Genomic DNA, 17452 nt, shown 5'->3' with positions numbered 1-17452 from the left:
ATTGTGTATCATCCAGCTAGTGAGAGAGAAAACTCATGCAGGAGTGTGCCTGCTTGTCAGTGGGTTATGCACCTTGCCAGACGTTAAATCTACATAGAGCAGCTGGAGGGGACAAGAGCAGGTTTGCAAAATATAGATAGAAGAGCATATATGCTGGCGCATTCTCCATGATTGTGTCAGCTTATGTTTTGGTGCACTGCACTTTCCTCCACTAAGTTTTAGCCATTTTTGTTAAGCTCAAGTGTAGTTGCTTCTCGGCCTTTTGGCTGTGATCTTGTATCGTGGTTGAAGGGTCTGCTGGAGGGAGGGATTGTTTTCTTCATTGGCGAAAAACCAAAGATATTCCAGGATGGAAGGCTTGGGAACACTATCTGTTTTTCAGTTGTGGAAGAGCACAGAGGTCGGATTGGACTACATTCTATAGTAAAGGATATCTTTCTATTTATTGACCCTCCCCTTATATGTGTCTGTGTTACAATAAAGCTTCGGTTTTGTGAATCCCTCACCCTCTTACACTCCACACCCATAGCCTTATTAACTGTTGTATTATTGTATAGTTTAAATGTATAGTGCAGTTCATGATTTATAGTGTAGACTGGCCTGTGCTGTAGTTCTTGAACTGTACTATACCGTCAGCATTTGTATTGTGTTTTGGCTGTGCTGCAACACTGTATTTATGTGTGCAATGTTTATGTATGTTTTTTTTTATGTCAATAAAGACTGCTTTTTCAAGCCAATATCTGAAAACAATCAATGTTTATCTTTGATGGCAATAAAAGTGGTATGATATTTGATGCTTTTGAAATCCAATATCTGATATGTCCCCTATCTGGGAACCATATATTAAATGGCTTTTCAGAAAAGGGAGATGGGAGAAGAGCTTTCAGTACTTGTAGGACCGATGCACATAAAGAAGCAAAAAAACATACATAAACATTACACACATAAGTACCCGCGTTGCGGCACAGCCAAAACACAATAGAAATGCTGATGGTATAGTACAGTTCAAGAACTACAGCACAGGCCAGCCTACACTATAAATCATGAACTGCACTATACATTTAAACTGTACAATAATACAACAGTTAATAAGGCTATGGGTGTGGAGTGTAAGAGGGTGAGGGAATCACAAGCCCGAAGCTTTATTGAAAGACTGACACATATAAAGGGAGGATTAATAAATAGAAAGACATCCTTTACTATAGAATGTAGTCCAATCCGGTCTTTCAACTCTTCCACAATTGAAAAACGGATAGTGTTCCCAAGCCTTCCATCCTGGAATATCTTTGGTCTTTCGCCAATGAAGAAAGCAATCCCTCCCTCCAGCAGACCCTTCAACCACAATACAAGATCACAGCCAAAAGGCCGAGAAGCAACTACACTTGAGCTTAACAAAAATGGCTAAAACTTAGTGGAGGAAAGTGCAGTGCACCAAAACATAAGCTGACACAATCATGGAGAATGCGCCAGCATATATGCTCTTCTATCTATATTTTGCAAACATGCTCTTGTCCCCTCCAGCTGCTCTATGTAGATTTAACGTCTGGCAAGGTGCATAACCCACTGACAAGCAGGCACACTCCTGCATGAGTTTTCACTCTCACTAGCTGGATGATACACAATCATTTGCATGTGCTCCACCTCCGACACACCACCCACCCAACCACCCAGTCACCAGAGCCACCCACAAACCAACTGGCTCCGTGATTTAATTTGCACAGTGTAGTCATCCAGGCAGCATGTCCTTCTCAATGGAAGGATCTCTGGTTCCATGGAATCTTCCGCATTGGAATGCTGCGGAACAAAAAGGATTTAAATATTCAGCTTGCTAGCATTCAATGTACCTGCGGCTTGGCTCTAGCACATGGGTCTTCATCCTGTGGCCCTCCAGCTGCTGTGAAACTACACATCCCAGCACGCCCTGCCACAGTTTTGCTATAAGGTATGCTAAAACTGAGGCAGGGCATGCTGGGATGTGTAATTCTACAGCAGCTGGAGGGTCGCAGGTTGAAGACCCATGTTTTAGCATGCCTGTTCTATGATGCATGTTCCGTGATGTCACAATCAGCTTGGAATGGGGTGTCTAGCTGGCATTTGCTGACAGCCACTTGAGGGAGACACACATCAGGAGATGCAGCATATCGGAGGTCTTCGATGCCTTTCCAGCAAATGCACACCACCTGCTGCTGGTCTGGACACAAAACAATGCCCACAATCGAAGTCCCAAAATGCCCAACTACAGGATTCATGTAAGTAGTGAATTTAGGAATGAATTTAGAAGTAGGAAATTAAGTTAGTTCACAAGTACATTCAAATTCAGATCTAAAGTCTAGGTAGGCCTCACGTCCTGGCAGCCGCCAGCATTTAAAAATGCCTTGATTAGAGGTACGGAATTAAATGTAGATAAGAAGTAGACACAAAATAAGACTCCGCAGAGCAGTTATCAGGTGTTTTTATCAATTGTTGCATTTAAAAAATCAAGCAATTAGGGAACACAATGTTGCAACAATGTAACCCTATTTGCAAAATAGTACTAAATAAGTTTGTCGATGTAAGACATTTGCAAAGGCGCATCCAAAACACGCTGGAAAATGCAACTGAATCTGTTTTTGGAGGCTAGAATAGGAAATGTGCATCGGTCCTACAAGTACTGAAAGCTCTTCTCCCATCTCCCTTTTCTGAAAAGCCATTTAATATATGGTTCCCAGATAGGGGACATATCAGATATTGCCTTTCAAAAGCAGCAAATATCATACCACTTCTATTGCCATCAAAGATAAACATTGATTGTTTTCAGATATTGGATTGAAAAAGCAGTCTTTATTGACATAAAGAAGCAAAAAAACATATATAAACATTACACACATAAGTACTGTGTTGCAGCACAGCCAAATCACAATACAAATGCTGTCGGTATAGTACAGTTCAAGAACTACAGTACAGGTCAGCCTACACTATAAATCATGAACTGCACTATACATTTAAACAATACAATAGTTAATAAGGCTATGGGTGTGGAGTGTAAGAGGGTGACGGAATCACAAGCCCAAAGCTTTATTGAAAGACAGACACATATAAAGGGAGGATTAATAAATACAAAGATACCCTTTACTATAGAATGTAGTCCAATCCGGTCTTTCAACTCTTCCACAACTGAAAAACGGATAGTGTTCCCAAGCCTTCCATCCTGGAATATCTTCAGTCTCTCGCCAATGAAGAAAACAATCCCTCCAGCAGACTCTTCAACCACAATACAATATCACAGCCAAAAGAGCGAGAAGCAACTACACTTGCGTTTAAACAAAATGGCTAAAACTTAGTGGAGGAAAGTGCAGTGCACCAAAACATAAGCTGACACAATCATGGAGAATGCGCCAGCATATATGCTCTTCTGTCTATATTTTCCAAACCTGCTCTTGTCCCCTCCAGTTGCTCCATGTAGATTTGACGTCTGGCAAGGTGCATAACTCACTGACAAACAGGCACACTCCTGCATGAGTTTTCTCTCTCACTAGCTGGATGATACACATTCATTTGCATGTGCTCCACCTCCGACACACCGCCCACCCAACCACCCAGTCACCAGAGCCACCCACAAGCCAACTGGCTCCGTGATTTAATTTGCACAGTGCAGTCATCCAGGCAGCATGTCCTTCTCAATGGAATAATCTCTGGTTCCATGGAATCTTCCGCATTGGAATGCTGCGGAACAAAAAGGATTTAAACATTCAGCTTGCTAGCATTCAATGTACCTGCGGTTTGGTTCTAGCACATGGGTCTTCATCCTGTGGCCCTCCAGCTGCTGTGAAACTACACATCCCAGCATGCCCTGCCACAGTTTTGCTATTAAGGTATGCTAAAACTGAGGCAGGGCATGCTGGGATATGTAGTTCCACAGCAGCTGGAGGGTCGCAGGTTGAAGACCCATGTTCTAGCATGCCTGTTCTATGATGCATGTTCCGTGATGTCACAATTAGCTTGGAATGGGGTGTCTAGCATGCATATGCTGACAGCCACTTGAGGCAGACACACATCAGGAGATGCAGCATATCGGAGGTCTTCGATGCCTTTCCAGCAAATGCACACCACCAGCTGCTGGTCTGGACACAAAACAATGCCCACAATTGAAGGCTCAAAATGCCCAACTACAGGATTAATGTAAGTAGTGAATTTAGGAATGAATTTAGAAGTAGGAAATTAAGTTAGTTCACAAGTACATTCAAATTCAGATCTAAAGACTAGGTAGGCCTCACGTCCTGGCAGCACCCAGCATTTAAAAATGCCTTGATTATAGGTAGGGAATTAAATGTAGATAAGAAGTAGACACAAAAGAAGACTCCACAGAGCAATTATCAGGTGTCTTTATCAATTTTTGCATTTAAAAAATCAAGCAATTAGGGAACACAATGTTGCGACAATGTAACCCTATTTGCAAAATAGTACTAAATTAGTTTGTCGATGTAAGACATTTGCAAAGGCGCAAACAAAACACGCTGGAAAATGCAACTGAATCTGTTATTGGAGGTTAGAATAGATGCAGGATCAAGTAGCTCAATGGGTAGGGTGTTTGATTAGAATTTAACAGGTTATAGGTTTGAATCCTGGGTATGATAGTTTGAGGTGTTATTTAATAAAGTATGTTTATATATTAGTCACACATGGCTTACTTGTACAAATGGCATGTCACCAGTTAGTGCTGACTGCTGATATGCCATTTACACAAACATGCCATGTGTGACTGTATATGCATTTAAGGAGGGCACCCCTGCAATACCACAAACCATTGAGTGTCAAGTATACTAGATATATCTTCATATCTCATGTGCTTTCTCTGAGACCAATCTTGTTATGCCCCTTCCCCACAAGGCATGCGCCTTTTGTCCATATTGCAAAAATGGGGGGGGAGGGCATATAATTCTCTGTCACAGGGCACCAAAAAGTCTAGTTATGGCTCTGGTATGCATTATGTAATCTGGCAGACCATCTCTCCAACACTGGCTGGTTGGAATAGAAATCCGGTTATCTATGTGAGCAAATGACCATCAACGATTTACTCTCAAACACTAAAAAATGGACAAAAATGGTCCCCTAAACAAATTGGTTAAATTTTGGGTTTAACCAATTTGTGTAATGACCATTTTTGACCACTTTTCTAGTGTTTGGGAGCAAATGGTTAATTGACATTTGCTCCTATACATTACCAGATTTTCATTCCATCCATCCAGACTGGATAGATAGCCTGACAGATAATTGTGTAGTGTACGCCCAGGATAACTGTTAGTCATGCTTTATTTTATGGCGGCACATAAATGGGTGGACAGATCCAGGGCAAGCACTGCCCACTCATGCATAGTTGTCAACTGATGTGAAGTTCCAGGGGGCAATCTCAGTTATAAAGAGAAGTATCTGGAAATTGTCCCTAGTTAAAAAAAAAAAAATTTTTTTTATCAACTCCATTTATTTAGTATGATATCCCAGGTGATAGGATGCCGGCAGTCAGAACAACATACTTTATTAAATAACACATCTCAAACTACCATACCCAGGATTCAAACCTATAACCTGTTGAATTCTAATCAAACACCCTACCTATTGAGCTATTTGATCCTGCATAAAAATTGTGAACATTATATGAAGCTATTGGTACTTTGCAAAAAAAAAGAATCAGCATTACAACGCAGCAGATCCATGCAGTTTGCAGCCACACACTACATGTATCTGCTCAGCCACAATGCTGATTATTTCTTCACAAAGTACAAGGTGAGCTCCAAACAGAATTCTCTAGCTTAGAATTATACCTTTCTTTGCCAAACCTAGAAGTCGGGCCCCCCACCCTGGGATCCCCCAGAGGGAGGCCTGCACCGTCATGCGGCAGGCTTGTCCGTTTTGGAAGCAGGCTGATGGGCAGCCCAGGATTGCTTCAGTCTGGGCTTGGCAGGTCTGGAAACATGAGCTTGCTTTGGGTATGCCTGACCTTGGGTACGCTTTACCTGGAGGATGAAAGGGCCAAGAAAAGTACTTTTAGCCTTCTGCGTGGTAGGAGTCATACTAGGTAGGCAAGCTGTTTTAGCAGTAGCCAGATCAGCTACAATCTTATTGAGGTCTTCTCCAAAAGGAGATTCAACTGAGGCAGCACAAGGGAACTCTCATCTGGGGACAACAACTGCAGGGAGAACACATATTTTCAGATGAACATGGTAGGGCAGAAGGCTGCCTAATACTGAAGCACCCCCAAACAACAAATCAAATGCAACTTACTTGACAATGATGTGCCTGAGCAACGGCCCTCCCCAGCCCTATCCCAAATCATACTTATTTTGCATAGGAGATACCATGGTCATGAAGATTGTTCTCCCAGGGTGAGGTTCATTCATTGCATTCTGGGTATGCTGACCCCTGTGATTTCCCCAAATGTGGGAAACTCGACTGCATTATTTGTGGTAGTGGGGGACTGTGTTTGTGCTTTCCTCTGGTCAGCTCTGGTAAAAGTCAGATTTCTTTGTCTCAGATCTTCCTCTAGCCTTGTTCTTCTTTCGAGAGTTCCCTTGTGCTGCCTCAGTTGGATCTCCTTCACTTGACAGGGGGGTGCCCGAGCAGCGACCCTCCCCAGCTCTAGCCCAACTCCTACTTACCTGCCAGGTGAGATACTATGATCATGAAGGTGCTTCTCCCAGGGCAAGGCTCACCCATTGCACTCTGGGTGTGCTGCCCCTGCGATTTCCCCAAATGTGGGAAACTTGACTGCATAATTTGAGTTTTCCCTGGTCGGCTCTCATGTAATTCAGATCTCTTTGTCTCAGGTCTCTCTCCAGCCTAGTTTGCTGTCTGGTTCCACTTCTTTTTTCTTGAGCCCCTCCCTTCTATACCCTTGTGCACTATCCTGACTTCTCCTCCCGTCTGCTTACTTTGTGCCTCCCAATGCACAATGCAAACTACGGGTAGTGCTGCAGGGCCCACACCCTTTTACTTGCTTTACAGAGCAGCTCTGGAGCTGTTACAGTGCCCAGCTGCAGCAAGAAATCAGCTTGAATGCTTCAGGGGCTGGGGAATGGCCAACATGAGCCCCACACCGAAGGAGGGTGGGGGTGCTTTATGCGAACTAGGGGTCATCCAAGCACCACAAAAGGCCTCCATGCCCTGCACGCTCCTTTTCTCTTTTCATATGCAGACGAGGGTTGAAGCCAACTTTGACCCACTGCTTGGATGACATCACCATATTCAAATCCATCTGCTGCAGGCCATCCCCCAGGAATGCTTGCACTAGTTGTTGCATTTGGTTTGTTGTTTGGGGGTGCTTCAGTATTAGGCAGCCTTCTGCCACCCCATGTTCATCTGAAAATATGTGTTCTCCCTGCAGTTGTTGTCCCCAGATGAGAGTTCCCTTGTGCTGCCTCAGTTGAATCTCCTTTACTTGACAGAGATGTGCCTGAGCAGCGGCCCTCCCCAGCCCTATCCCAAATCATACTTATTTTGCATAGGAGATACTATTGTCATGAAGATTGTTCTCCCAGGGTGAGGTTCATTCATTGCATTCTGGGTATGCTGACCCCTGTGATTTCCCCAAATGTGGGAAACTCGACTGCATTATTTGTGGTAGTGGTGGACTGTGTTTGTGCTTTCCTCTGGTCAGCTCTGGTAAAAGTCAGATTTCTTTGTCTCAGATCTTCCTCTAGCCTTGTTCTTCTTTTGAGAGTTCCCTTGTGCTGCCTCAGTTGGATCTCCTTCACTTGAAAGGTAGTGCCCGAGCAGCGACCCTCCCCAGCTCTAGCCCAACTCCTACTAACCTGCCAGGTGAGATACTATGATCATGAAGGTGCTTCTCCCAGGGCAAGGCTCACCCATTGCACTCTGGGAGTGCTGTCCCTTGCGATTTCCCCAAATGTGGGAAACTTGACTGCATAATTTGTGTTTCCCCTGGACGGCTCTCGTATAATTCAGATCTCTTTGTCTCAGGTCTCTCTCCAGCCTAGTATGCTGTCTGTTTCCACTTCTCTTTTCTTGAGCCCCTCCCTTCTATAACCTTGTGAACTATCCTGACTTCTCCTCCCGTCTGCTTACTTTGTGCCTTCCAATGCACAATGCAAACTACAGGTAGTGCTGCAGGGCCCACACCCTTTTACTTGCCTTACAGAGCAGCTCTGGAGCTGTTACAGTACCCAGCTGCTGCAAGAAATCAGCTTGAATGCTTCAGGGGCTGGGGCATGGCCAACATGAGCCCCACACCGAAGGAGGGTGGGGGTGTTTAATGCGAACTAGGGGTCATCCAAGCGTCGCAAAAGGCCGCCATGCCCTGCATATCCCTTTTCTCTTTTCATAAGCAGACGAGGGTTGAAGCCAACTTTGACCCACTGCTTGGATGACATCACTTGCTGCCTTTCCAATGAAGCAAGTTTAATTTAGTAATAGGTGAAAAACCATCCCTACAAAGGTGTTAATCAGATACTTGGCTTTGTGGACACTTTTCAGAGAACAAATTTGTTAGCATAAAAATAAAGCCAGAAAATGAAGAGCTGTTTAATCACTCAATTGGATTTTTCTGCAAGCGTATTTCTTTTTCTCTGCAACCCACTGCTAAGTTGTGCTTCCTAGCTGTTCTTTTATAAAATCACTTAATCAAATCTAACTCTGATTACATCAGAGAAGGCCAGGTACCCTACACCATAAGAGGGGGTTTGAAATTTTGACTTGTCTACTTAAAGATCACCAAAATCTGATAACAAGGTAAATTACGTCCCTGGGTAGGATTGAACCACCAACCTTTTGGTTAATAACCGAACACGCTAACTGATTGCGCCACAGAGACACATTGCAAAAGTATATACTGACAAAGGCTAATAAGCATTCATCTAGAACGTTTCCTAGAAAAACTTTAAAAAGTCAATAATCTGGAGAGTTTTTGTAAGATGTTTCTTCCATCAACCAATGAAGAAACACATTGGTACTTTCCCATGATGAGTGAGTGCTTCAGGATCTCTTGCACTTACATGTGCAGCAGAGTACTGCAATGGAAGCATGCTGGGCCCATAACCCAGAGGTAGGCAGATTGAAACTATCCTCTGCTATATGCATTTTTTTTTGTTAATTAAAGTAATCCAAAACTGGGATTGATATTTTTGCTCTTTTATTTTTACTTAAAGTACAATAACTTTTATTATTTTAATTTGTTTTAATAGTATATTGACAGTATTGTTTTCTTTCAAAAATCCACTTAATTTTCTTTACCCTATTATTCAAATGGTAATTGACAAAAACAAACTACATTGTCACCAGAAGAGCAATACAAAATGTACAAGTGATATATTAAAATCATCTTTCCAGCTTGAATTTCAATGATGCATTGGGGCAACGATTTTGTGAGAAACCTCTTCACCCTTAAATAAAGATTTTCTTAATTCCTTACCTGTGTGCTAATTAGATATCACCTTGTTTTCACATTAAACAGACTTCCACATGAGAAAGCAGCAAGGATGCAGTGGCGTTAATGTTTCCTGGTGTCAACCTGTATTATTTCAGTAGATATTGAAATGAGGATGCATCTTGCTGCCTTTCCAATGAAGCATGTTTAATTTAGTAATAGGTGAAAAACCATCCCTACAAAGGTGTTAATCAGATACTTGGCTTTGTGGACTCTTTTCAGAGAACAAATTTGTTAGCATAAAAATAAAGCCAGAAAATGAAGAGCTGTTTAATCACTCAATTGGATTTTTCTGCCAGCATATTTCTTTTTCTCTGCAACCCACTGCTAAATTGTGCTTCCTAGCTGTTTTTTTTTATAAAATCACTTAATCAAATCTAACTCTGATTACATCAGAGTAGGCCAGGTACCCTACACCATAAGAGAGGGTTTGAAATTTTGACTTGTCTACTTAAATATCACCAAAATCTGATCACAAGGTCAATTACGTCCCTGGGTGGGATTGAACCACCAACTTTTTGGTTAATAGCCGTACACACTAACTGATTGCGCTACAGCGACACTTTGCAAAAGTACATACTGACAAAGGCTAATAAGCATTCATCTAGAACGTTTCCTAGAAAAACTTTAAATAGTCAATAATCTGGAGAGTTTTTGTAAGATGTCTCTTCCATCAACCAATGAAGAAACACATTGGTACTTTCCCATGATGAGTGAGTGCTTCAGGATCTCTTGCACTTACATGTGCAGCAGAGTACTGTAATGGAAGCATGCTGGGTCCATAACCCAGAGGTAGGCAGATTGAAATTATCCTCTGCTATATGCATTTTTTTTGTTAATTAAAGTAATCCAAAACTGGGATTGATATTTTTGCTCTTTTTATTTTACTTAAAGTACAATAACTTTTACCTTTTTAATTTGTTTTAATAGTATATAGACAGTATTATTTTCTTTCAAAAATCCACTTAATTTTCTTTACCCGATTATTAAAATGGTAATTGACAAAAACAAACTACATTGTCACCAGAAAAGCAATACAAAATGTACAAGTGATATATTAAAATCATCTTTCCAGCTTGAATTTCAATGATGCATTGGGGCAACGATTTTGTGAGAAACATCTTACCATTACATAAAGAATTTCTTAATTCCTTACCTGTGTGCTAATTAGATATCACCTTGTTTTCACATTAAACAGACTTCCACATGAGAAAGCAGCAAGGATGCAGTGGCGTTAATGTTTCCTGGTGTCAACCTGTATTATTTCAGTAGATCTTGAAATGAGGATGCATCTTGCTGCCTTTCCAATGAAGCATTTTTAATTTAGTAATAGGTGAAAAACCATCCCTACAAAGGTGTTAATCAGATACTTGTCTTTGTGGACTCTTTTCAGAGAACAAATTTGTTAGCATAAAAATAAAGTCAGAAAATGAAGAGCTGTTTAATCACTCAATTGGATTTTTCTGCCAGCATATTTCTTTTTCTCTGCAACCCACTGCTAAATTGTGCTTCCTAGCTGTTTTTTTTATAAAATCACTTAATCAAATCTAACTCTGATTACATCAGAGTAGGCCAGGTACCCTACACCATAAGAGAGGGTTTGAAATTTTGACTTGTCTACTTAAATATCACCAAAATCTGATCACAAGGTCAATTACGTCCCTGGGTGGGATTGAACCACCAACTTTTTGGTTAATAGCCGTACACACTAACTGATTGCGCTACAGCGACACTTTGCAAAAGTACATACTGACAAAGGCTAATAAGCATTCATCTAGAACGTTTCCTAGAAAAACTTTAAATAGTCAATAATCTGGAGAGTTTTTGTAAGATGTTTCTTCCATCAACCAATGAAGAAACACATTGGTACTTTCCCATGATGAGTGAGTGCTTCAGGATCTCTTGCACTTACATGTGCAGCAGAGTACTGTAATGGAAGCATGCTGGGTCCATAACCCAGAGGTAGGCAGATTGAAATTATCCTCTGCTATATGCATTTTTTTTTGTTAATTAAAGTAATCCAAAACTGGGATTGATATTTTTGCTCTTTTTATTTTACTTAAAGTACAATAACTTTTACCTTTTTAATTTGTTTTAATAGTATATAGACAGTATTGTTTTCTTTCAAAAATCCACTTAATTTTCTTTACCCGATTATTAAAATGGTAATTGACAAAAACAAACTACATTGTCACCAGAAGAGCAATACAAAATGTACAAGTGATATATTAAAATCATCTTTCCAGCTTGAATTTCAATGATGCATTGGGGCAACGATTTTGTGAGAAACATCTTACCCTTAAATAAAGATTTTCTTAATTCCTTACCTGTGTGCTAATTAGATATCACCTTGTTTTCACATTAAACAGACTTCCACATGAGAAAGCAGCAAGGATGCAGTGGCGTTAATGTTTCCTGGTGTCAACCTGTATTATTTCAGTAGATATTGAAATGAGGATGCATCTTGCTGCCTTTCCAATGAAGCAAGTTTAATTTAGTAATAGGTGAAAAACCATCCCTACAAAGATGTTAATCCGATACTTGGCTTTGTGGACACTTTTCAGAGAACAAATTAGTTAGCATAAAAATAAAGCCAGAAAATGAAGAGCTGTTTAATCACTCAATTGGATTTTTCTGCCAGCATATTTCATTTTCTCTGCAACCCACTGCTAAATTGTGCTTCCTAGCTGTTTTTTGATAAAATCACTTAATCAAATCTAACTCTGATTACATCAGAGTAGGCCAGGTACCCTACACCATAAGAGGGGGTTTGAAATTTTGACTTGTCTACTTAAAGATCACCAAAATCTGATGACAAGGTCAATAACATCCCTGGGTGGGATTGAACCACCAACCCTTTGGTTAATAACCAAACACACTAACCGATTGCACCACAGAGACACTTTGCAAAAGTACATACTGACAAAGGCTAATAAGCATTCATCTAGAACGTTTCCTAGAAAACTTTAAAAAGTCAATAATCTGGAGAGTTTTGTAAGATGTTTCTTCCATCAACCAATGAAGAAACGCATTGGTACTTTCCCATGATGAGTGAGTGCTTCAGGATCTCTTGCACTTACATGTGCAGCAGAGTACTGCAATTGAAGCATGCTGGGCCCCTTAACCCAGAGGTAGGCAGATTGAAACTATCCTCTGCTATATGCATTTTTTTTTTGTTAATTAAAGTAATCCAAAACTGGGATTGATATTTTTGCTCTTTTATTTTTACTTAAAGTACAATAACTTTTACCATTTTAATTTGTTTTAATAGTATATTGACAGTATTGTTTTCTTTCAAAAATCCACTTAATTTTCTTTACCCTATTATTAAAATGGTAATTGACAAAAACAAACTACATTGTCACCAGAAGAGCAATACAAAATGTACAAGTGATATATTAAAATCATCTTTCCAGCTTGAATTTCAATGATGCATTGGGGCAACGATTTTGTGAGAAACATCTTCACCCTTAAATAAAGATTTTCTTAATTCCTTACCTGTGTGCTAATTAGATATCACCTTGTTTTCACATTAAACAGACTTCCACATGAGAAAGCAGCAAGGATGCAGTGGCGTTAATGTTTCCTGGTGTCAACCTGTATTATTTCAGTAGATATTGAAATGAGGATGCATCTTGCTGCCTTTCCAATGAAGCAAGTTTAATTTAGTAATAGGTGAAAAACCATCCCTACAAAGATGTTAATCAGATACTTGGCTTTGTGGACACTTTTCAGAGAACAAATTTGTTAGCATAAAAATAAAGCCAGAAAATGAAGAGCTGTTTAATCACTCAATTGGATTTTTTTGCCAGCATATTTCTTTTTCTCTGCAAACCACTGCTAAATTGTGCTTCCTAGCTGTTTTTATAAAATCACTGAATCAAATCTAACTCTGATTACATCAGAGAAGGCCAGGTACCCTACACCATAACAGGGGTTTTTGAAATTTTGACTTGTCTACTTAAAGATCACCAAAATCTGATAACAAGGTCAATTACATCCCTGGGTGGGATTGAACCACCAACCTTTTGGTTAATAGCCGTACACACTAACTGATTGCGCCACAGCGACACTTTGCAAAAGTACATACTGACAAAGGCTAATAAGCATTCATCTAGAACGTTTCCTAGAAAAACTTTAAATAGTCAATAATCTGGAGAGTTTTTGTAAGATGTTTCTTCCATCAACCAATGAAGAAACACATTGGTACTTTCCCATGATGAGTGAGTGCTTCAGGATCTCTTGCAATTACATGTGCAGCAGAGTACTGTAATGGAAGCATGCTGGGTCCATAGCCCAGAGGTAAGCAGATTGAAACTATCCTCTGCTATATGCGTTTTTTTTTGTTAATTCAAGTAATCCAAAACTGGGATTGATATTTTTGCTCTTTTATTTTTACTTAAAGTACAATAACTTTTACCATTTTCATTTGTTTTAGTGCAAATGGCATATCAGCAGTCAGCACTAACTGGTGACATGCCATTTGTACAAGTAAGCCATGTGTGACTAATATATAAACATGCTTTATTAAATAACACCTCAAACTATCATACCCAGGATTCAAACCTATAACCTGTTGAATTTTAATCAAACACCCTACCCATGGAGCTACTTGATCCTACATCTTTTCTAACCTCCAAAAACAGATTCAGTTGCATTTTCCAGCGTGTTTTGTTTGCGCCTTTGCAAATGTCTTACATCGACAAACTTATTTAGTACTATTTTGCAAATAGGGTTACATTGTCGCAACATTGTGTTCCCTAATTGCTTGATTTTTTAAATGCAACAATTGATAAAGACACCTGATAATTGCTCTGTGGAGTCTTATTTTGTGTTTTGTGTTTAGTCTTTAGATCTGAATTTGAATGTACTTGTGAACTAACTTAATTTCCTACTTCTAAATTCATTCCTAAATTCACTACTTACATGAATCCTGTAGTTGGGCATTTTGGGACTTCGATTGTGGGCATTGTTTTGTGTCCAGACCAGCAGCAGGTGGTGTGCATTTGCTGGAAAGGCATCGAAGACCTCCGATATGCTGCATCTCCTGATGTGTGTCTCCCTCAAGTGGCTGTCAGCAAATGCCTGCTAGACACCCCATTCCAAGCTGATTGTGACATCATGGAACATGCATCATAGAACAGGCATGCTAAAACATGGGTCTTCAACCTGCGACCCTCCAGCTGCTGTGGAACTATACATCCCAGCATGCCCTGCCTCAGTTTTAGCATACCTTAATAGCAAAACTGTGGCAGGGCATGCTGGGATGTGTAGTTTCACAGCAGCTGGAGGGCCACAGGATGAAGACCCATGTGCTAGAGCCAAGCCGCAGGTACATTGAATGCTAGCAAGCTGAATATTTAAATCCTTTTTGTTCCGCAGCATTCCAATGCGGAAGATTCCATGGAACCAGAGATCCTTCCATTGAGAAGGACATGCTGCCTGGATGACTACACTGTGCAAATTAAATCACGGAGCCAGTTGGCTTGTGGGTGGCTCTGGTGACTGGGTGGTTGGGTGGGTGGTGTGTCGGAAGTGGAGCGCATGCAAATGATTGTGTATCATCCAGCTAGTGAGAGAGAAAACTCATGCAGGAGTGTGCCTGCTTGTCAGTGGGTTATGCACCTTGCCAGACGTTAAATCTACATAGAGCAGCTGGAGGGGACAAGAGCAGGTTTGCAAAATATAGATAGAAGAGCATATATGCTGGCGCATTCTCCATGATTGTGTCAGCTTATGTTTTGGTGCACTGCACTTTCCTCCACTAAGTTTTAGCCATTTTTGTTAAGCTCAAGTGTAGTTTCTTCTCGGCCTTTTGGCTGTGATCTTGTATCGTGGTTGAAGGGTCTGCTGGAGGGAGGGATTGTTTTCTTCATTGGCGAAAGACCAAAGATATTCCAGGATGGAAGGCTTGGGAACACTATCTGTTTTTCAGTTGTGGAAGAGCACAGAGGTCGGATTGGACTACATTCTATAGTAAAGGATATCTTTCTATTTATTGACCCTCCCCTTATATGTGTCTGTGTTACAATAAAGCTTCGGTTTTGTGAATCCCTCACCCTCTTACACTCCACACCCATAGCCTTATTAACTGTTGTATTATTGTATAGTTTAAATGTATAGTGCAGTTCATGATTTATAGTGTAGACTGGCCTGTGCTGTAGTTCTTGAACTGTACTATACCGTCAGCATTTGTATTGTGTTTTGGCTGTGCTGCAACACTGTATTTATGTGTGCAATGTTTATGTATGTTTTTTTTTATGTCAATAAAGACTGCTTTTTCAAGCCAATATCTGAAAACAATCAATGTTTATCTTTGATGGCAATAAAAGTGGTATGATATTTGATGCTTTTGAAATCCAATATCTGATATGTCCCCTATCTGGGAACCATATATTAAATGGCTTTTCAGAAAAGGGAGATGGGAGAAGAGCTTTCAGTACTTGTAGGACCGATGCACATAAAGAAGCAAAAAAACATACATAAACATTACACACATAAGTACCCGCGTTGCGGCACAGCCAAAACACAATAGAAATGCTGACGGTATAGTACAGTTCAAGAACTACAGCACAGGCCAGCCTACACTATAAATCATGAACTGCACTATACATTTAAACTGTACAATAATACAACAGTTAATAAGGCTATGGGTGTGGAGTGTAAGAGGGTGAGGGAATCACAAGCCCGAAGCTTTATTGAAAGACTGACACATATAAGGGGAGGATTAATACATAGAAAGACATCCTTTACTATAGAATGTAGTTCAATCCGGTCTTTCAACTCTTCCACAATTGAAAAACGGATAGTGTTCCCAAGCCTTCCATCCTGGAATATCTTTGGTCTTTCGCCAATGAAGAAAGCAATCCCTCCCTCCAGCAGACCCTTCAACCACAATACAAGATCACAGCCAAAAGGCCGAGAAGCAACTACACTTGAGCTTAACAAAAATGGCTAAAACTTAGTGGAGGAAAGTGCAGTGCACCAAAACATAAGCTGACACAATCATGGAGAATGCGCCAGCATATATGCTCTTCTATCTATATTTTGCAAACCTGCTCTTGTCCCCTCCAGCTGCTCTATGTAGATTTAACGTCTGGCAAGGTGCATAACCCACTGACAAGCAGGCACACTCCTGCATGAGTTTTCACTCTCACTAGCTGGATGATACACAATCATTTGCATGTGCTCCACCTCCGACACACCACCCACCCAACCACCCAGTCACCAGAGCCACCCACAAACCAACTGGCTCCGTGATTTAATTTGCACAGTGTAGTCATCCAGGCAGCATGTCCTTCTCAATGGAAGGATCTCTGGTTCCATGGAATCTTCCGCATTGGAATGCTGCGGAACAAAAAGGATTTAAATATTCAGCTTGCTAGCATTCAATGTACCTGCGGCTTGGCTCTAGCACATGGGTCTTCATCCTGTGGCCCTCCAGCTGCTGTGAAACTACACATCCCAGCATGCCCTGCCACAGTTTTGCTATAAGGTATGCTAAAACTAAGGCAGGGCATGCTGGGATGTGTAGTTCCACAGCAGTTGGAGGGTCGCAGGTTGAAGACCCATGTTTTAGCATGCCTGTTCTATGATGCATGTTCCGTGATGTCACAATCAGCTTGGAATGGGGTGTCTAGCAGGCATTTGCTGACAGCCACTTGAGGGAGACACACATCAGGAGATGCAGCATATCGGAGGTCTTCGATGCCTTTCCAGCAAATGCACACCACCTGCTGCTGGTCTGGACACAAAACAATGCCCACAATCGAAGTCCCAAAATGCCCAACTACAGGATTCATGTAAGTAGTGAATTTAGGAATGAATTTAGAAGTAGGAAATTAAGTTAGTTCACAAGTACATTCAAATTCAGATCTAAAGTCTAGGTAGGCCTCACGTCCTGGCAGCCGCCAGCATTTAAAAATGCCTTGATTAGAGGTACGGAATTAAATGTAGATAAGAAGAAGACACAAAATAAGACTCCGCAGAGCAGTTATCAGGTATTTTTATCAATTGTTGCATTTAAAAAATCAAGCA

The 17452-nt window shown here is 40.8% G+C and overlaps 4 non-coding genes across 4 annotated transcripts; all 4 read left to right on the top strand.

Annotated features, from left to right (window-relative positions):
- Nucleotides 1–6308: 6308 nt before the first annotated feature.
- LOC135017844 (U1 spliceosomal RNA) lies at nucleotides 6309–6472 on the top strand. Its single transcript, XR_010215630.1, has one exon. It is a non-coding gene; the product is annotated as a U1 spliceosomal RNA (small nuclear RNA).
- Nucleotides 6473–6624: 152 nt separating this feature from the next.
- Nucleotides 6625–6787, top strand: LOC135017851 (U1 spliceosomal RNA). Its single transcript, XR_010215637.1, has one exon. It is a non-coding gene; the product is annotated as a U1 spliceosomal RNA (small nuclear RNA).
- A 674-nt stretch (nucleotides 6788–7461) lies between these two features.
- Nucleotides 7462–7625, top strand: LOC135017718 (U1 spliceosomal RNA). The gene has a single exon (XR_010215511.1). It is a non-coding gene; the product is annotated as a U1 spliceosomal RNA (small nuclear RNA).
- A 151-nt stretch (nucleotides 7626–7776) lies between these two features.
- LOC135017853 (U1 spliceosomal RNA) lies at nucleotides 7777–7940 on the top strand. Its single transcript, XR_010215639.1, has one exon. It is a non-coding gene; the product is annotated as a U1 spliceosomal RNA (small nuclear RNA).
- The last annotated feature ends 9512 nt before the right edge of the window (nucleotides 7941–17452 follow it).

Source organism: Pseudophryne corroboree, unplaced genomic scaffold (genome assembly GCF_028390025.1).
Source record: "Pseudophryne corroboree isolate aPseCor3 unplaced genomic scaffold, aPseCor3.hap2 scaffold_320, whole genome shotgun sequence".
NCBI classification, from domain to species: Eukaryota; Metazoa; Chordata; class Amphibia; order Anura; family Myobatrachidae; genus Pseudophryne; species Pseudophryne corroboree.
The sequence above is the reverse complement of the archived record's forward strand: the minus strand, read 5'-3'. Positions and strand labels throughout refer to the sequence as shown.